Source organism: Lonchura striata, chromosome 2, assembly GCF_050655825.1.
Source record: "Lonchura striata isolate lonStrDom1 chromosome 2, ASM5065582v1, whole genome shotgun sequence".
Lineage (NCBI taxonomy): Eukaryota > Metazoa > Chordata > Aves > Passeriformes > Estrildidae > Lonchura > Lonchura striata.
The window spans coordinates 3,548,644-3,569,360 of record NC_140704.1 but is presented as its reverse complement, the minus strand read 5'-3'; the positions used below and the strand labels follow the sequence as shown (position 1 = coordinate 3,569,360).

The 20,717-nt window shown below is 42.9% G+C and overlaps 1 protein-coding gene and 1 long non-coding RNA gene across 13 annotated transcripts in view; one reads left to right on the top strand and one right to left on the bottom strand.

The window, feature by feature from the left end:
• Positions 1 to 2,236: 2,236 nt before the first annotated feature.
• Positions 2,237 to 20,717, top strand: part of ADCYAP1R1 (ADCYAP receptor type I) — a 152,700-nt gene continuing 134,219 nt past the window's right edge. For 2 of the 11 annotated variants that reach the window (XM_085562878.1, XM_085562841.1), the window contains exon 1: positions 2,525 to 3,149. The gene's annotated coding sequence lies outside the window, so the exon portion shown is untranslated. Of the gene's footprint in view, positions 2,378 to 2,500; positions 3,150 to 3,203; positions 4,013 to 20,717 lie in introns of those variants that run through there. The other 9 variants (XM_085562869.1, XM_085562865.1, XM_077789654.2 and 6 more) reach the window with 8 other exon arrangements.
• Positions 2,872 to 20,200, bottom strand: LOC146768093 (uncharacterized). 2 transcript variants are annotated; one of them, XR_014950394.1, is made up of 2 exons: positions 14,392 to 20,200; positions 2,872 to 9,781 (listed from the first exon to the last, which is right to left on the bottom strand). It is a non-coding gene; the product is annotated as an uncharacterized LOC146768093 (long non-coding RNA). The 2 variants fall into 2 exon arrangements; XR_014950395.1 differs by having other exon boundaries at positions 2,872 to 6,087.

Genomic DNA, 20,717 nt, shown 5'->3' with positions numbered 1-20,717 from the left:
GCATTCAGGGCGTGTCTGTACAAGGTTTTCCCCAGAGGAGGCTTCTGTGCAGCCATGGGGCTGTGACTGTGCCAAGGCACTGCAGCAGGGCTGGCTGGGCTGCTGTGGGGCTGTGCCCCCCAGGCTGCTGCACCTGGGCTCAGAGCCACGGGGACAGTCCAGCAACTGGCACAGGGCTTTTCGTGCTGGAAAGGTCATGGATTTAGTCGATTTTATGACAAAATTGCCTTTTTTTTTCCTCCTTTGTTTAAAGGAAGTAGAGTGTGTTGGTTTTCTTAGTTTTTACAGAGATGGGGTAACTGAGAGGCGTTTTAAAACATTTTATTCTCAGTCTCATGAATAGTGAGACACAAGAGATGTAATGCTATTCTATCAGAATCTTGATTGCAATACCTTATAAATGTTTTTCAGCCAATTAGCTTTTGCTACACAATGCTGCTATTACTTCTAACATCAATTACTTATATTTCTTCTTCACATACTCCTTCTACAATGCATCTTTTGCAGTTCTAATTCTCTAAAATATCTGGTCTTTTTACAGTCATATTTTGAAACTTGTTGAAACTTATTTCTAGTTCAATCTCTCTCTCAAAAATGTCATCTCTAATCTCTATTCCATAGTCTTCTTAAATCAACATACCTTATCTCAGTGTTTACATACAGATGTACAAGACTGTGTGAACTTCCTGTCAAGTTTTAAAAATTCTTTACAAATCCATTTCTCACAAGGGTGAAGGCAAGGAGGATTTGAAATTAATTTATGTGCCATGCACAACAGAGGATGGGAGATGCAGCAAATGAAGGGAAGGGGTAAAAATCTGGAGAAATGGAGGCTTGGGGGAGACCTTATCACTCTCAACAAATCCTTGAAAGAAGATTGTAGCCAGGTGGAGATTGGTCTCTTCTCCCTGGCAACAAGCCCCTGGACAGGAGGAAAAGGCCTCAGGCTGTGCCAGAGGAGGTTCAGGTTGGACATCAGAAAGAAATTCTGATTTCTGATTCAGTGAAAGGGTGGTCAAGCACTGGAATGGGCTGCCCAGAGAAGTGGTGGACTCCCCTGGAGGTGTCCAAGGAATGACTGGATGTGGCACTCGCAGAATCACAGAATCACAGAATAATGAGGTTATAAGAGACCTCTAAGATCATCAAGTCCGACCTATGCCCTAACACCACAACTAGACTACAGCACCAAGTGCCAAGTCCAGTCTTTTTTTAAACATATCCAGAGATGGTGATTCCACCACCTCCCTAGGAAGACAATTCCAGTATTTTATTATTCTTTCAGTGAAAATTTTTTCCTAATATCCAACCTAAACCTTCCCTGACATAGCTTGAGACTGTGTCAGTGCTGCGCAGTTGACAAGGGGTGTACGGTCAGAGGTTGGCATCAATGACCTTGAGGTATTTTCCACCTTGTTCTGTGATCCTATGAAAAGATAAGCAGAGGAAAGGGCTTCCACATCAGGAAGATCCTAGGCATACAGGTGTCGTGGAATTTCAGGGTAATTAGAACAACCTCATTAGCAGGCAGCTGCTCTTCCAGCACGTCTCACAGAACTGGGCTAAGGATGGGGGCATTCAGCACCTCAAATTCCTGACACAGATCTGGGGGGCCTGAGAGCAGCAAAATCAGCGTGGGGCCAAGTGTCTCCGTGGGATATCCTGGCAGAGGACTCCTCTGGGCCTGCTGTTGTTGCTCAGGCTCCTTTATTTAAAAAAATATGTATATTTATATATATATAGAATCCTGGTCATTTTCCAGGTCTGGAGAACCTCCCTCCGAGCACTGTGCAGCAGGGAGCAGTGCCTGGATGCTCTTGTGCAGGGTACCTGCTCTTCTGCAGGTACTGGACACAGAACCAGCTGAACACCTCTTCCCCTGTCTCCAGCCCTCCCCGCAGCTCCTCTCCAGGCATTTTCCAGCAACAGGTGCCACTCCTGCACGGCTGTTCCAGGGGTCCCATGGCTCTGTGGCTCGGGACAGATGCTGCTGTTCTGTGCAGTCGTTTCCCTCTCTAGGTGTGCATTTCCAGTGGGAGATGAGAGAATCCTCTCTCCGAGCTCAGAGGGCTCAGCCTGGACACAGGCCACCAGCCCATCTGCACACACCATCAGCAAAATGGTGTTTCCAGCTGAAATTCCTGCTCTGCTCCCGCTCAGTTCCCCTCTCTGACAACTCCCAGCTACTTTATCTCTTCTCTTTGCAGTCAGCTCTGCAGGTCCGGGAGAAATTGGCTCGTTTCATCTTCCCTCGCATAGCCCCTCTCCCTCCCAGCAGCGATGCCATCCTCCCTCCCATCGCGGATGCTGCTGACCCTGTCACGCTAATGAAACAAGAAATAAAAATTTCTGGGACAGCAGAAACGCGGCTAAGGCGGTAAGGAGAAGGCAGATTTGGGGTACGTGGGGAAAAGGAAAGAGGGGAAAAAAGGAGAAAGGGTGTTCGATTCGGGAAATTTGATTTGAATAAATCCCTCCTCCCGCTCCTCCTCATTGGTTTCTTTTTCTCCTCCATATTAATGAGAGCAGCCAAGGAGAAGCTATTGGTTCCATATCGCTTTCCCTTTGCTCAGGCACTCGGGGGAGGAGGTGTTTGCATTTCTCCGCAGGACCAGCTCGCTTTGCAGAGCATTGTCTGGGTATGAGAATCACACACAGGCACAGGGGAGAGCGCACCGGAGCATCTCACTCCGGCACAGCATCTCAGCCAGCCTGAGCACCCCTCTCGTCCCGGCACCGAGAGCCCCCTTAAAAAAAAAAAGAAAACAAAAAACAGAGGGAAAAAAAAAAAGTTTTAAAATATCCCGCCTCCCTTCTTGCTTTTATTTTGTTGTTGTTGTTTGGGTTTTGTTTTTTGGTTTGTTAGGGGGATTTTTCTTTTTTTTTTTCTTTTTTTTTTTTTTTTTTTTTTTGATTTAGCGATGGCAAATTCCTTCACGGCCAGGAGCTGGCCCATCCCCTGAGCAAAGGCAGCTTGGACATGACCGGCAGGCGAGGGAGGAGGAATTTGGATTCCCTTGGGAGGCGCCGACCCCTCCTGCGGCCGGGGGGAGCCAGCGCGGGCAGCGGGGCCGGAGCGCTCCCCGCGGCCACTGTCCCCCCGCGGGGATGCGGCATCGCCAGCGCCGGGACGGAGCCCTGCTGCAATGGTGAGTCCCTCCCCGGCCTCCCCCAGCTCCTCCCGGGCCAGCCCCATCCCCCGAGCGCGGGGATGCCGCAGCCGGCTTGTCTGCGAGTGACATTGATCCTTGATTTAGCGGCTCGTCCCTCCTCCTCCTCCCCACGTCCTGCGAGCGCTTCTTCAGGGGGGAATTGCATGCGGGCTTCTGGAGGATGAGTCCTCCAGATAGGTTTGGCTCTCTGCAAACAAATCAATCCGGCTTTGCTGGCGGTGACAGGTTGAGGCGCTCGGTATGGGAAGCACGTCTGGTTTTAACACAATATGGCTGGTAAATAAAACCTGATTGCTAACAGCCCCGCCGCTGCTGTCGGCGTTTCCCAGCTCAAGGCTCCCGATGCAGCTCCGCATCCTCACCTGCCGCAGGAACTCTGATTCACCCTCCGAGCAGTGCAGCAGGACTGGCTTGTTTTGACTGTGGGGTACTAGGGAGAAACTGCGGTTCGTGTGCCTTTGACCTCTGCTGGGCACTCCTCCTTATCAATGCTCGAACAGCTGGCTCTGATAATACCATCTTCATGCCGAGCACATCTCCAGTCAGGGGCATGGCGCGCAGGACAGGCTCTTTCCCGCTGTGCTCTGAATTTAGGATGCGAAGCGTTCAGGTATGTGTTGGAATCTGAGGAGTTTACAGCCGGGGAGAGAACGAGAATGCAATAATGCAGCTTGCCGTGCAGAATTGGAAAATGCATGGAAAAAAAAAAAAAAAAAAGAAGGGAGATTTGATTAGTGACACACTGGTGTTTATGGTTGCATGATCATCCCACTTACACAGCAGCAGATCTGGAAGAACTCCCTGGAAGTCAGTGGATTTCTTCTGCGTCTGATCTGCAGGTAAACAGAATCTGGCCTTTAGCTTGAAGGATGTATCGGAGTAGCACTGGAGGTAGCTATAATAAGGAGAAAATCTTAACTAAAGTGAATAAGGCAGCAAAGTGATGTGATTCTTTCTCAGGGAATTATCAATTACCATCTGCCTGCTGCATGTTAATTACAGTGCAAGTGGTGGACTGGTACAGCAATATGTAACTGAAGCAGCTTGTTGGATTTTTTAATTTCATCTGTTGGAGTGAAAAAAAAAAAACCAACAAATGGATTTGCACTTGCTGTTGTTTGGGTACACAACTCCCTCACTCCTCTGCCCAGCCTATGCAGCATTGGTCAGGTACAGCAGGGAGATGCTTCCGTGGCTAATCCTAGGGAATGTTTGATTACTGGAGGTTAATGATAGCACGGAGGCAAACTCCTGAAAGTGCTCCTGGTGTGGCTGCAGAGAAAGAACGTGTTATACAAGCATCTCCTTTTGGCTAATGCCTAAGAGCCTGGAGCTGGCTTGGAAGAAGTTGTCCTGTAGGATGGGAAAAGCAGCGCTGGAATTTGGTGAATAATTAAGGAATGCTGGTCAGGGCAATAAGGGAGTTGGATTAGAGTTGATGTATCTGTTTGTGTGTGTGTTGTGGTCTTCCACTTTAATTCCCACCTGTTTCCTTGTGCTGTGGGCCAGGGTTGCTGCTTTGCTGTCATTCAGGACAGCTCCAATTGATCTTGTTTTGTCCAGGGCATTTATCTCAGGATTTCCGCTGTTTTGTTCTCTCCAACCAAAGACGTGTGAATGGCTGGGAGGATGACCACAGCCTTCAAGGTCACGAGGAGGGGGCTTTTTGTGGGATAAATACACTTATTTCTCTTTAAACAGGCTTTGTGCTCGCTCCTCAGCTTTAGCTTTCAGTCATCCATGGGGGTCCCTGCAGGAGCCTGGAGGGCTCCTTCCTTGCTGTGGGTTTAGGAATTCTGCTGCTGGCACGGTGGTGCCACAGCCCCACGGAGCTGCCCAGACCTGCTGCTGCTGCTTGTGAGGCTCACAAACACGTAGGCAGGAGCTCTGTGGTGGGATGCTACCAGGGAGAGAAAAACTGAGATTTCTGAGCTTGTGGGCTGCGCTGCTGAGCACATTCAGACCTTTGTTCATCACATCTCTCCTCGTCTGGCTGACTGAGACAGCATCCTGGAGATATTTTTTTCCTGGGGTTGAGTTCCATATGTGCCTGTGCCTTTGCTAAGTTGAGCCCCATGTCCCCGAGCTGATTCATTCCAATGTAGCAGATTCTGTTTGCCTTTCCTTCCTTCTGAGCACACTTAGTACAAACAGTCTAATTCCTAAATTAGCTCAGATTATCTTTTAATGAAACCAGAGTATCTGAGTTAAGAAGCGCTGAGAAAAAGTGAACTCAGGGCATGATCATGCTGCAACCCATGCTTGGTGGAGAAACCTGCAGAAATATCAGGTCCTGCAGTTAGTCTTGATTTAACAGAGAAATTGCTTCTTTGCCACTGTTCCCAGGAGAGGAAAACTGATCTGAGGATGTGGAAGTCAGTGGAGATGCTCAATTTTATTTCGTCCCTTTCCTTGGCCCAGAGAGTGCAGCCGCAATCTCTAAGTCAAGGAGGGGAATTTTTTTGTTGGCTTGTGTTTCCTCGTTTCCATTTCCTCTGCTCCTGTCACGTCCAGCCAATCCCATACCATCTGTGCTTCAGCACATACTGCAGTCAACAGGATTTTGGAGTGAATTTTCCACATCAGGACAGAAGTGGAACAGCTCTGCTGAAAGGGATGTGAATGCAGCAGTGAGGAACTCTCTCTTCTTTCTGTTATCCACAACTTGAAAGTCATCTTTGCTGACAGTGGCTGGTCAGGGTGAGCTGTGGCACCACTGAAAGAGGCTGTTCAGAGTATCCCTGAGGAGACTTTCCCAGTTCCCTTGGTGCTGAACTTGTTCTGTTCTTAGGGAATGCTTTGCATACAGAAAGGTGTTTGGTAGTTTTCCACAGCATTAACAAGTTCTAGAATTCCTGTGTGTGCCGTGGCTGCTGAAACGCTGTTTGGATTGTAATTGAGTGGGCACAAATATCTGGGGAAAAAAGGAAGATTTTTTTTTTTTTTCCAGAAGCTTTGTGGCAGAATGTCCACCCCTCACCCCATTGCTTTGCTGGTGTTTTATCCTCTGGCCACCTTTTTCTCTCTCCATTTATTATCTGTCTCCTTAGGCTTGCACTTTTATCTGCACAAGGCAAACTAGGAATGAGTATAAAACTCGCTGGGTCGTTCAAGCCTTGTTTATGTAACTCACTGCAGCTCAGTGACTGTGTCCCCCTGCAAGCTCTTATCTCCAGAGTAGCCAGATTAATAATTTCAGGGCTGAACTTCTTAGGACAAGATAAACTATTCCATCTCCTAAAGAAAAGGTGGAAGCATCACCACACAGAGGATTTAAAGCCAGAGTGGCTGTTGTGCTGAGGAACATTTCCTCAGAAGGGGTCCTACAGAAACATGCAGCTGTAGGGACTCATTTGCTGCTCTGTTAAATATAAATTCTTCAATTTCTCTGCCCTGGAGACACCCTGACTGTCTCATCCCTGCTCATTCAGGTGTCCTATCTTACTCCTTGATAGAGAGCTACCATCTGGAACTATTTTGATCTGTTTGACTGCCATGGTTTTCTTAAAAAAAAAGTTTTTAAAGGTGGAAAAACCTCTGCTTAATGCCATTGTTAAAAAAATACAAACCAAAACAAGCACCAAAATATTCAACAAATAACAATTCTAGTTTTTGTTAATGTAATGCATAACTCACTCTAAAACTCACTCTAAAAGGGAATGAATATGTATAGGTTCAAATTCTTCTTAATAATAATTATGGCAATAGCAATAATAATAATTTATTTTGGGAGTATTGATGTCTAAGAGCTCCTTACTGAACATATATTAAACATCTGCCAGGTCTGTTTTCAGGTTTGTCCATCCAGTTTGAGGCATTTCACAAGAAATGTCCCTCAGTCACAGTGGCTTTTGCACCCATTAGAGATGCTTGGGTCACAATTGCTGGAGAGCTGCAGATGGAAAGATAATTATGGTCTGTTATCTATGATTTGTTGGTTTGCTAAATGGAGCTGAGGGTTAGGGCAGGAAGAGATGTTTTAATCTATGTGGTGGGTTAATAGCCTGGATTTTTTATTTTTATTAATTTGTTGCTCAGAATCAGGCAAATTTTGCTACTTTCTTTCCCTGCAAGGGACAGTGCATTGTCTAGTCTGATTCTGTGAGGATTCCTAAGGTAAAAAATAATGTGTTGAAGGGAAATGTGACTGAATTAAGTTCTTGATTTCTGGGGAGCAGATTCATTGTTAAGTCCATCTCTGGGGTAAATCTCTGAGGGCTGGAGGATGTATAAATTCACTAATTCTCAAGAGGAAACTTCTCCCCAGAGGATCCCCTGGCAAAACTATTGCCCGTTTCACGTGGAGGGAAGGCTTTCTCACTCAGAAGCATTTGGCTGCTTGGAGGATGCTCATCTGCTCTCTGAAAGCATCTGAAAACGAAATTCTCACATGCAAGCCAATCACCCCAATTCACTGTGTTAGGAATGAGCAGAGTGGTTCACCTCATGCTGGAGTGGGTCAGATGAACACCCCGTGGAGGTTCTGGCAGCAGCTGACCCAGACACACATCCACAGTCAGCCAGACTGAGCCTTCCATGGTGTCTCAGAGGCATCCCCAGGAGTGAAATGCCTTTTTCCCCATCTTTCTTTGGGGGACAAGGCTGGTGGTGTTGTGCAAGCTCACAGATTTTGATAGCTGGCAAGTTTTATGCAAAGCTCAAGTTCAAAGGGAAGCCCAAGACTGCTGTGGTGGACCCCACATCTTCCTCACCCACATTTTCCCTTCATTCCATCAAGGGCAGATGCAGCTGCTGTAGAATTCATGCCACATGTCCCAGACAATATCCTACCTAGTTTGATTTTTTTAAATTATTCATTGATTTTTGAACTCTGATAGGCTTCTTTGGTGTATCAACACTTTCAACAACCTTTGTCCAGTTACTCAGAGGGATTTTCTAGCTGAAGCTGGGATGTGATTTTGTGGCTACACCAGCACAGGGACACATCTAGGACAGTGACATGATTTTCTGCAGGCACACACAAGCTGGCTCTGCTGTTCTCTGAGCCAGGCAGGAGCTGTTCAAAGCTCCAAATCCATCTGCTCTAGCCTGGATGTTGGGAATGGCTGCACTGGAAGTTGCACAGAGCTGGAGATGAATGCTGACCAGACCTCATTAGCTCAGGGTTGGCACCTTGTGAAATACATTTTGACCAGCTTGGAGCTCTTGTGCTCAGAACTAGGTGACCTAAAAGGAATCTTTTTGCCATGTATCAATAGCTCAGTGCTTTTTTATTCTAATGCTTTCACCCTCTGTCCTAAGCTAACAAAGTCCACTGATAAATAGACTTAACTAACATCTTTCTCCTTCAGTATTGCCTTTAAAATTATTTACTGAAAACCAAATAATGCAAAAAAATAAAAACATGAAACTCTCAGAACACATTGATTCATAGACTGCAGTTAAAGTTGGAGAAGGAAGGGGTACATTTGTTCACAGCAGAAATAAATTATATATGTTTGGAAAGGGAGTTTAAAATAGCTTAGATATCTTAACTCTGAATTCCTTTTCCTGGAATGGAAAGACTTTATTAAATAATAACATTTCTGTTTCTGCTCTTACTGTCACATTATTGAAGTAGGTTTTAGAGAAGGTGCTTTTTATTTCTAGCAAAAACATAAAATGACACAGTCATGGTCAAAAGTAAAAAACATTTCCTTTTAAAACAAAATATTTGTAATAATGACATTTTACATGCAACTGCATTCTTAAGTTGATGCAATTAGTACCAAAAGCCAAATATGAGCTTGGGCTTCATTTGCATCTAAGATTTTGGACACACAACAGAACTTTCTCTTGGCCTAGAAACAAATTCTCTAAAGAAGCCAGCACAAGTGCATTATTTAAAGACCCAAGTTAAAGTTAGTGAAGTTACTCATTTCCTGTGTTTTAGAGAGCTGGATCTTTGGATTCCTTCCAGGAGTTTTGTGCTCTAGCTTAAAATGCAGAGGAGATGAGAGCATCCGAAATACCGCAGATGCTTGAGCTCTTCATGACTAAGGCTGGGAATGTGTCACAGCTGTCACTGCAGCCTTGGATGGCACAAGCCAGGCTCATTCATTGGGGTTTCGTGGCTTTTGACAGCCTGGATGGGGTTTTTGTGCTGCTGAATGGGTTTGTGAGCTGAGATGATTACGTACAGTGGGTGAACAGCTGGAACCAGCTTCATTAGAGAATAGCTCTTGGTGGCTGCAGGGAGGGAGCAGAGAGGAAAGCCAATATTAGCCATGTGGAAATTGTTCCTCTGCATCATCCAAGCCCCTGGATGCTGCTCTGTGTTCTCCAGCTCTTTGTTCTCTGGCTTGTTGCTTGTTCCACAGCTGGATGGAGCAATGATTGTCATGGAAAAGAGCCTTCACAGAATACCAAAGTCTGAATTTCATTCAGAAGAGAAGGAAAGCACATAACAGCCTTTCTGGTGCTCCAGCAAGTTTATCCCTGGCAGATTTTCACCTCTGGTATTCATCTCATTCCCTTTCCTCTGTATGGAATTTGCAGGTCCCTTTTGCTAAGATAATTTTATGATGCTGAGCTGAAATGGGATCCAGCTCTCAGATCAAGACAGGTGTGGGTTTTGGAGTGTCTGCTGTATCTGAGTGCAGAAACTCCTGTTAAAATAAAAGGAGATTTAGGACATGATTCAGCCACTTAAACAGAGGCGTTAAGTGCTATTTGAGATCCCCTGGGGTATCTAAATCCATCAGGGATTTGTCAGTGTGGTGTTTATCTGCAGCACATCATTTCCCCTCTTCCTGAGGGCAGGTTAAACACCCTGGGGTGTTGCTGCACCAAACACCAGCATTTCAGATACTGATTCTGGCCTTGGCCAGTGCCCAGTCAATGTGGATAAATACAGTTATCTACTACAGCCTGAGCTCTGTCGCTCTTTAGCCCAAAAAGTCTCCCATAAATGCCACTGAGATGGTTTCATCTGCTGTCTGAGTCCTGTCCTAGCTTTCTGAGCCCTCCTCCTGGTGGGGTAGAATGAGACTGATCAATTCTTGGCCTCGGTGCTCTCACCAAACACACAAAGAATTGGCTGATTTTCATATATTCATGCAGGGTTTGAAAAATAGCTGTTTAAATTTCTGTCTTGGATCACTGTTAAGATACTAGGCCACAAAAGACAAAGACAAAGAAAGAAAAAGAAAAAGAGAAAGTGCATGTGTGTGTATATATATATATATATATATGTATGTATACATTTCAGGTGTATCTATTAGCTCCAAATCATTCCTGGAACTTCATTTTTGGGAGAAAACCTCAAGTCTACATTTGACTTTCTCCAGATTCAGCTACCACTGACAGCTCCTGGCTTTTGTTGCCCAGGTTGTTCTCTCCTTCTAGGGTGAGAGAGAACTTCTGGATTCTTTGAATGTTTGTGATTCACCAGCTCCAGTTAGGAGATTTTCCTTGTGACTCCTTTTCCCAGTTTCCATGAAATGTGATTCCATCTGCATATAGTTTTGCATTTTTAATGTGAAAAGACCTTTCTGTCCAAGTTCCAAAGTGCTGCTGGCTTTACTACCAAGTTGTTTCAGTTGCTCCCAACTCTCCTGTTCGGAATAAAAAATGTCAACTACACACTTTCTTTAGGGAAGTTTTAAGTGGCTTTTGTCTGCTTTCATTTTTCTGGCATGTCCTCTGTCTCCAGAAAATACAGAGGTGGGTACAAGGTGATTAAAGCAAAATATGGCCTATTTAGAGCAAAACCCTTCAAAGCACCCAGCTTTAATTCCTCTGACAGACTCAACATCTTCCAGGTCCTCTGGGGAGCTTTATGTGCATCTGTTTGGAAAACCTCTCATGAAACCCTCCCTGAAAGAAAAATGGTTTTTTTACCTTTCCAAGATCTATCTGGAAAAGTCTCACATCTTCGTAGCAGAAATAAAAATGGTTTCTCCAAACTAAAATCTCCCTTTTGACATAATATTTTGTCAAATTATTAATATTTTTTTTTTCCTGATGGATCATTGCATTGACCTCTTGCTTTCCTTCCCATTGTCCCTACTGAATTAGAACAAGGACATAATCTAGTTACTCTGTTATTTCCAAAGAGCTTCTGAGGCAGACCTCAATAAATAGATTATGCATATTTTCATGTACTCTACATTATGCACTACCATGGGTGTGACCCTTCGTCAAATCCATTTACAACCAGAAGAAATTTAGTGTGTAAAATATCATGGAAAATAGGGGTATGAAAGCAGAAACATGATTACACTTAAATCAGGTAATTTGGAACTCACAGTTATTTTCTAAAAGGGTGAGAAGGAAGTTCACCTGAACATTAACATGCAGTTCATTTCTTTACTGACTGCAGAAACTCTAACCTGATATTCTGCTTAATGAACTGACAGACTGTTCCATAATGAATGCCATTCACTGAAATGTCGAAGTTTAAAAAGGCTTTCGTTTAAACTAGGGGTTGTCTGAATTTTCTGGTAATCATATATAATTTTATGTAATTTCCTTTTTGCTTCTTTTATAACTACTTGCTGTAAAATACAACCTTTTTTATGTGTGCAGATGTTTGGGTGGAACTAAATGGTGTTTATTAAATGCTGTCTTTAAGACAATGAAACTTGTGGAATCCAGATTTCCATTCTTCTGATCCTAAATCAAGGTTCTAAAATAATTAATGGGATTGGACATAATTTTTACCTCCATTAACTATGGGACAATAGTGGGCAGTGAGTGCTGTGGAAGAGCCAGATAAGCCACACATGATGATCTGAAAAAAGAAAAGTTAACAGATCTCCCCATTCCATGTAGACTGGCCAGACTGGAAGGATATGCAGGTGTGTCTGAGTGCATGCATGGCCAGGATAATCCATATCACTCTCTTCAGCAGCATGTTCAAACTGGCATTTTATAAATCAGCTCTGAGAGCTTTAACCCAAAATATCACAGCTTCTGATTCACGGGCTGGTTTCAACATGCCAAATTTTTCTGTACTTGGCCATGTTCTTTCCATTTCCAAAATGCATCCCTGTAATGTGCTGCTGCTTCTGTGTGACTGAAAAATCACCACCTCTAGTGCTTTTGTGTTTGCATTTAGCCTGCAACAGGCCACAAAGCAAGACCTGTATTTATCATTTTAGTGCATTTTTAACAGGAATGGCAAAGGTAAAGAAGACAGACTTGCGGATGGCTGACTCCACCTTGTTCTTTGACATCTCTGCAATTGCATTCAGCATGGAACCAGAGAATCAGTCATGGAATCAGAGATTCTTGGAATGGTTTGGGTAGAAGGGAGCTCAAAGCCCATTCAATCCCACCCCTGCCATGGGCAGGGACACCTTCCACTGTCCCAGGTTGCTCCAAGCCCCATCCAACCTGGCCTTGGACACTTCCAGAGAAAGGAAATCCACAATTTCTCTGGACAGCCTATTCGAGTGCTCCACCATCCTCTGAGTAAAGAAGGCAATTATTCTCTAATGATTTCTTTACTTAAAGAAAGTAATAATTTCCATCTTTCCTCAAAATGCATCTCAGGTCTTTGCTTCCTTTGCTGCTGGAGGAACACAGACCAGGGTGCTGTCCCAACATCCTCCTGCCTTTCTTTTCAGTCCTTCTAAACATTTTATTAATCTTTGAGGTAATTTTCTTCTCCTCCAAGTTGAAGAAGGCTAAGAAAAATCACTGATGTAAGAGAACATGAAGAAAGAAAAAAATACTAATGTGCTCTAAATTGTACAGGTATTATTGACACCAACTGAAGCTGCACTTAGCCTTCAGCAAAGTTCTCATCTCTAAGAAAGATGTAAAATCCTCCACTCTCAGTGAAAAGAACCACAGTGATTTGCCAGTCCATTTGATAATGAAATGTGCAAAAGAATAAAAACAATGCACATTCTTCCCAGCACTTTTCACTCCCCTCTGTGCTATCATCATCCTCTACCCTTTTTTGCTGTGTTCCCTCTTTGTCCACTTGGCATTCAGGCTGTCCTTACCATGACTTCTGCCAGCATCACCATGATCTCCATGGCTGGAAGTTCTGTATTTTCAAGCCTGGTTTTATAAAATCTTCTTCAGGATCCCACCCTGTATTGCCTGTCTCAGCAGACTGTGACCCATGAGCTACAGCACAAAGCAGGAGGAGCACAGTGTTACCTACACTTTCCTGCTGTTTTTAGTTTTCCCCTCTGAGTTTCCTGTGAGCAGCTCTGGAAGGGCTCCTGTCAAAGATGTGCAATGAGCTCAGGGAAGGAACCCATGTTATTAACATCAGCACAGCTGAAATGTTTGTCAAGTATTTTCATCCTGCTTGTTGGAACTTGGCCTTTCAACAACACCATGGGATAAACGAGACATGACCCCAAGTTATTAATATGTCTCTAAGCAAATATTCTACTGACGTTCTTTGAATTCTTTTAAAATAAATCATTCCAAGGAATCAGTCTAGGTATTGAAATTTGGTTGTTCATTTGGGCATTTATTCAACGTACTGCTACTGTAGCAATGAAATACCATTGCAAAATCACAATGTCCTGCACGAGACACCTGGAGAGGTACACTGTGAGTAAATTTCTACAATATATCATTGCCATGGAATCATAGAATGCTTTGGGTTGAAAGAAACCTTGAAGATCATCCCCTTCCAGCCCCTGACAGAGGCAGAGACACTTTCAACTATCCCAGGTTGCTCCAAGCCCCATCCACCCTGGCCTTGGACACTTCCAGGGATGGGACATCCACAATTTCTTTGGGAAACCTTTTCCAGCACCTCACCACCCTCAAGGGAACAATGTCTTTCTGATACCCACTCTAAACCTGCTTTCATTCTATTTAAAATTATTCCCCCTTGTCCTAGCACGATGTGCCCTAGTAAATAGACTCTCTCCATCATATCTGCATAGATATAAATTTCTACACTGTATCTACAGAGCATAAGAATATAAAGTTCAATTAATTTATTATAAGATGTCTTATGCTGCATAATAGCTTCCCCCCCTCTTCCCCTCACCACTGTCCATTACAGGAGTCTGGAATGACTTGGTTATCTATAAACACCCACAAAGTACATGTTTGAAGGAACTGGAGGAAAATCCACTTTGATTTGTAAAAAACTTTCTTAATTCTCCTTATGGATTTACAAAACAAAGGCTTTCCATGTCAAGGATGGGACATAGGGTTAATAGATTTGAAGTAAAAAAAAAAAAAAAATCAAAATATTTCCTTCAGAAGTTTATAGAATTGAAAAGCGAGTACTTACTCTTCTCCCAAAAGATTTCTTAAAAGTGTCGCTGTCATTATCCTAAATTGGTAGTTAAGGAATTATCTGAGGAAAACTCACGTCAGAATTCTTGTGTGCTCAGACAGGCACAGACTCGTCGTCAAACATTTTTCAATTGCTTTGGTTTTGCATTTGTGCTTTTTTTATCTCCACGCTGCACGGTGACAGAAATTTCTGTTGTCTTCTCGAGATGAAATGAATCTCCCTAGATGAGGGGAAACTGTTTTCATTAAGATCTCTTCAGCAGAGGTGCATTTGCTTGACAGCACTGGCACGAATACCAATGAGACTGGAAAGGATGAGGAAGGCAGATTATTATTTACAGGGCTCTGATGGGAGGGAAACGGCAAGAATCTGCAGTAGCCTGGGAGAATCTGATCTCCAAACACTTTATGCAATATTTAAATAAGGTATTCAACAAATGAAGGCAAATAGGAGTTGCAAACATCGTGGCCCAGAGAGTGTTTTCACAAGCACTTGGGATGAGGCTGTTCTGGTTGGTGGTGAAGCAGTTTGGCAGAATGAACAAGAGTGATGGCAAAGCCATTACTTGACCTGAAGGCCAAGGGAGGTTCCAAACCTGGCGCATTTCACGTTGTAGTTCCAATATTAAAGCCATTTTCTTGCCTCTGCTATGAAACCACCACTGGTTGTTGTTGGCTACTCCTTGAGCACCCTCTTGTTTACAAAGGGGTCACTGAGAAATCACTTCTGATCCAAAGGTTTAACATGAAAGCAAAGGTTCCTAGCTGGCTTCACAGAGAGATTTTTACCCTGGTAGGGGATTGCTCTGTGGTTATTGATTTGTTGCCATTGACAGATGGATTCACTGATGCCCGGCTGTTGGCTTGGACAGAACAAGACCAGCAAAATGCTTTTAGACCTTAAGCACTTTTGGTCTGCACAGCTCAGAAATGAGAGTTAAAGAGAGCCAGATTACCCTTTTACACAAGGAGAAGGGGACAGACTGCAAGAAGATAAGAACACACTAGAAATAAACTTGTCTACAAAGACATGTTCTGGTTCTTGGATAAAAGTGCTTTAGTCCTCCAAGGAGCCTTTGAAGTCAGATCTGACAAGGACACTTGTCCATGGTATTGAGAAAATATTTTCAAATTTCAAATGTTCTGAAATTATTTTATATTAGTGAAACCTTTACACTGATTCCATTTAAACAGTTATCTTTACAACTTGGCCTAGTCTCCACTAATTAAAAAAAATATTCTGTTCCTTAGTTGCTGCCTGTTCTGTGCTATCTCTTTTCAATTAATTTAGCCACTATATGCTCCTTAGTCTGCACAGCAGAACTGGTGACAGGGAATATCTGCTCTGTGTCTCTTGCTGGAATATATTTCAGCAGAATTTGTTATCAGAATTTTTGGGTTATGAGGGACTCTACAACTGAAGAAAACATTGGCTGTACTGATGCTGGGAAATTGAACACCACTAGGGAACATCCTAAACTCTAGGAATTTGGTCACTGAACTGTTATTAAATTATTATTAAATGACTGATAAATAATTTGCATGTTGAATGGGCTTGTAGGTGAGCTGAGAGTCTTCTTTACAAATCCTGGGCTCAAATCAGAGCTGATCCAATCTTGTGCATCATTCCCAACAGGCAGTGTGCAGATGGCCACTCTGCTTGAAGGGCTGAAGAGGTTAAACAATTTCTACAAACCCATTTGCCTCAATCCAAACTCAGCACTCATCTCAGTCACTCTGTGTGTGGGGTTGTGTGAAGTGTAGCTGAAAAAAAGCACCCCAAATGAACAGACAGAAAAAAATTCTGCCTTGTGCCTCCCACATTCCCCAGCTCCTGTGCTATTCTAGCTCTCCTGGCAGTGCTGTTGGATTGCAGAAGTATCTTAAGGCAAAATCCCTCAGTTTAGTCATGGCTCTGTGCTTTGGTATTGCATGTTGTGGCAAGTCTGCATTATGGCTTTTCTGAGCATTAGAGTTCAAACCCTGCACAAAGTGTGGCCTCAGCTGAGACAGGGCAGGAGAGATTTCCCTTGGTGGACAGACCTGATTCACTGGAGATTGGGAAGTGTGCTGGAAGAGAGAGTTGGCTGCACATCAAAGAGCCTGTATACTCAACTTGCAGATTCCTGGGAAGTTGTTTCCTTAGTGACAATAACAACAAGAGCAATTTTAGAGAATTTTCTTCATGTCTGTTTTTAGTGCTTTGGAGGTGTTCAGAAGTCAGAGTACAACTGGCACTTTTCTTCAGAATGGTTATTTTTTTTACTGTGTTGTCTTTCTTTTCTCTTTTTGTAGCTCACGTTGACATATCAGAATTTTTGTTTATCACAGGGATCTGTCTTAAAACTGTTGGCATTTTTAAACTCACAGATGCCCTGAGAGCTGAAGGAACAGATCTTGCAGGATTTTTAATATGTCCAGTAAATGGTAGCAAGATGGGAGGTTATCACTGTGACATCAGTACTGGGGGCTGTGGAGGGTGGACATTCCTTCAAGCCTATCCTGCTGCCATGGAAGGGACTCACCAACCCTCAAAATCAGGCTTGTAAAAGGAAAAATTAAGGAAGTGAAATGGAAAAAAAAAAAAATCAACACAATATCATGCTTAAGAGAAAAATCTTGATAGAAGTCATCAACCTCCATATTTGTCAAAATCCACAGTAAATTTTGGGAAAGCATAAATTTGTAATCTTGTCTAGAGGGCGGAGGGAAGAAAATACCACAGAATCCCAGAATGGTTTGGGTTGAAATGGACCTCAAAGTTCATCTCATGCCACCCCCCTGCCATGGGCAGGAACATCTCTCACTATCCCAATATCTCCAAGCCCTGTCCAACCTGGCCTTGGACAATTTCAGGGGTGGCATATCCTTGCAAGAGAATGACCTGGAATCAGCTGAAAAATTTGTCGTAGCAATAAGACCAATTTTTCAGTCTTTTTTGAAGAAACCATGCAGGGCGAACACCACTCTTCATCCTGGCAATTAAAGACCCTGAGCACACTCGCAGGAATTTAGTTTTAATTTCCAAGAAACCAAGGCTGACTGAAACCCTCATGAAAATACACAGCCTGGGAGCTGGGAGAACATTCAGAGGTCACAATGTGTTGTGAAACTGAGGCAGAACATGGAAAGAAAAAGGTACAAACTCTATTATTTCTGAATTAGAAGGGCAGTCAGTACAGGCTTCATCTTTAACCAAAGACACAAAAGAGTGACTGAAGTCAAAATATGATTCATGGCATGGAGGTGTCAGGCTCTTTTTATTAACAGCAAAAAGAGACTAAAATATCTCTGCTTATAATTTAAACGCTAATAATTAACTTGGAAGAACTCTTTGTCCAGGAGCAGTGCAGCCAATTCACTAGCACCACATGATTCTTTCTTTGTTCAGGGCATCACATAATTCTCAATAAATTTCAATGTCATGAGCAACTTTGTTTTCCCTTCCTCAGTCAGGGCAGAGGGGCTTAGAACCTCGTGTGTGTGCATTTCCAAATGTGCTTTTAATTTCTGTTAAATTCTTAGACAGTAATTCTTAATTAAATTATGAATTGCTAGAAACTAAATCAGAATGAACCATATGGCATGGTCCAATATGGAAAAATCAATGGAAAAATAGAAATTAAAATGTATATCTGCCGCAACTCCACTTATATCCACTATAATATTTCTGAAATACCTTCCCCAGTTATAAAAAAAATGCCAAACTCTGTCTGCCAACTCAAATATCATCAGTCTTTTTTCAGGGTGGGGAAAATAAAAGCTAAAAATGTAAATGACAAACAGAAATAGCATTTATGGTTAAATATAGATTGTCCATTTGCTATTTTAACACTTCCATTTAGATCATTAATTTAAATGGAGATCCCTAATAATGAAGCTGCAAGGTTAATTAAGTTCTAAGTTCTGCTTTGGACTGCTTGTGCTGGTGTCCACATTTCACACCAGTGCTTTGGAGCTAAATTTCAGTCTCTCTTGTGAACTGTTCCTCGCTGTTATGCAACTCTATTTTCTTCAGAATCTCACCATTATTAAGTCGTTCCAGCCTAGACTTGAATCTTTATCCCTTCATCAAAAACCTGATCAGGTTTGACTCTGCTCTGCAACACGTGGCTGATAAAATCTGAGATCACAAACTGTGCACTGCATGTGTATTTTACATTAAACCACTTGATAGTATCTGAGAAAATGAAAGTGATTTTTCTTAGCTCCAGCCTTCCGGGCTCTTTTCATGGGTGAATCTATTAGAGCAGAATACTGAATTAGGAATTAAAAGATTTACTAGGTTAAAGCAGAGAAATCCCACATGGGATGCAAAATGATATGATGGCTATGTAGTGGGGAGGGGGGGAGCAAGGAGGGGTGAAAACAAGCAGCACAACAAGAGTTGAACAAATTAAACTGATAGTGCACCATTTACTGAGCATGATAAGAACACATCAATTAAATGGCAAATTAAAGAGCAGGAGAATTTGTTGCATATTTTATTACTGGAAAATGTTCCAGTCAGAGAATTAGAATATATGCATTGCTAAGACCCAGCTTCACCTGCTCTGTTAAAAATGACAAAAGGAATCTGCTGTTTGAGAGTTAAAATCATAAACATCAAGAGTAAGAAATAGCACATACGAAAAACAGGGGAGAAAAATCCCATAGGATCATAGGAAGACCTTGGGTCCATGAGTTTTGAAGTGTGAAGCTGTTTTGGAGCCCTGCAGCTCCCTGAAGACTCCAGAACCTCCAGCCAGCTCCACCATCTCATCATCACCTCCTGAATCTCCCTGTGAGCTACTGAGGAGAGTTCCCTGACCCGATTGTATCGCACTGGCCTTTGCTGGCAAAGATTTATTATTCCATAGAATCCCAAAATCATAGAATCACAGAACGTTTTGGGTTGGAAGGGACCTTAAAGATCATCCAGCTCCAGCCCCTGCCATGGGCAGGGACACCTTCCAGTATCCCAGGTTGCTCCAAGCCCTGTCCAACCTGGCTTTGGACACTTCCAAGGATTCAGGGGCAGCCACAGCTTCTCTGGGCACCCTGTTCCAGGGCATCACCGCCCTCTGAGTAAAGAATTTCCTCATAATATCCAATCTAAATCAACCCAATATTTAAATCAATTTACCTGGAGTAAGCTGGGTGAGGCAGTGATCCCACAAGGAGCTTGATGGGGTCTGGAAGTAGTGCAGCACAGATTGGTGTCTCTGGGCTGACTGGGGGTAATGTCCTTTCCATCACAGCCAGAGCTGGGGATAGGGGTGTCTATAGCCCCCTTGAGGTGTTTGAATAATTCCTATGGAATTTTTACCCACTTCATTTGTACAGAGGGTCAGCAGAAAGAAAGAATTCACATCTTCTAAGGAAGAAATTTCAGTTTCCTCTCAGATAATGCAAGCAAATGCCATTAACTTAAAAATAGTTGAAAGAGTAAAGTAGAGAATTTGTGTCACTGCCTTTGCTGGTGATCAGAGGAGGTACAGCAGGTACTTGGAGATAAATTAATCCTGTGTGGATCTGTAATACTGAGGTTACCTAGATGTGAAGTACTCAATGTCCTCCTTTCTCACTCAGGGCACTCTGCAGAAGTTGCTGCTTTTGTCTTCAGAGATGAAGATTGCCTTGAGAAGGCCTCTACATGTGGGAGTGTTTGGTTTGCTTTGGGAAACACATTAAAAAGGCAGAAGAAAGTGGAAACCACATGAATTTCCATTTTAGAGAGATGCTAATCTTGGCCTTTTGGACTGGAGCTGGATGACTGTCACTGAATAATTATTAGGTTTTATTCACCTGCTTATTTATGACCTGTAAGCTCTGGTTTAGGTTTGGGATTTGTTTCTTATTTCTTTTGCTTTTTGAAAGGGTTGTTTTCATGTTATTCTACATTATTTTTATTTTAAAACAGTAATTTAATAACATTTTTATTTAATAACTGTCATTATTTTCATTGCTGACTTGAAGATAACACAGAATACCACACTCCTTTGCAGAACATAAGCCAGAATTATTTTTATAAAACCTTCGATTATTGTCCATCAAGGAGGATTTTGTGATTGATTAGAGTCAAGCAGTGCTGGATAGAATTAAACAATCCAAAAGATATCTAAACCCATGCCACAACATTTTGGTTTAATCTAAGTGGGAGACCTACACACACCCAGAATGTGCAAAGCCTTACTGTAAAAAATATTCTCTGCCTCACACAGCATTTTCATTTTGTGGCTGTTTCTGAATAAAACAATCTTCAATAAAATACCCAATTCTCTGGACGTGTCTAATGGCAGCCAAGCTGTGCCCTGGAGAGTCCCCTGTGCACCATCCTAT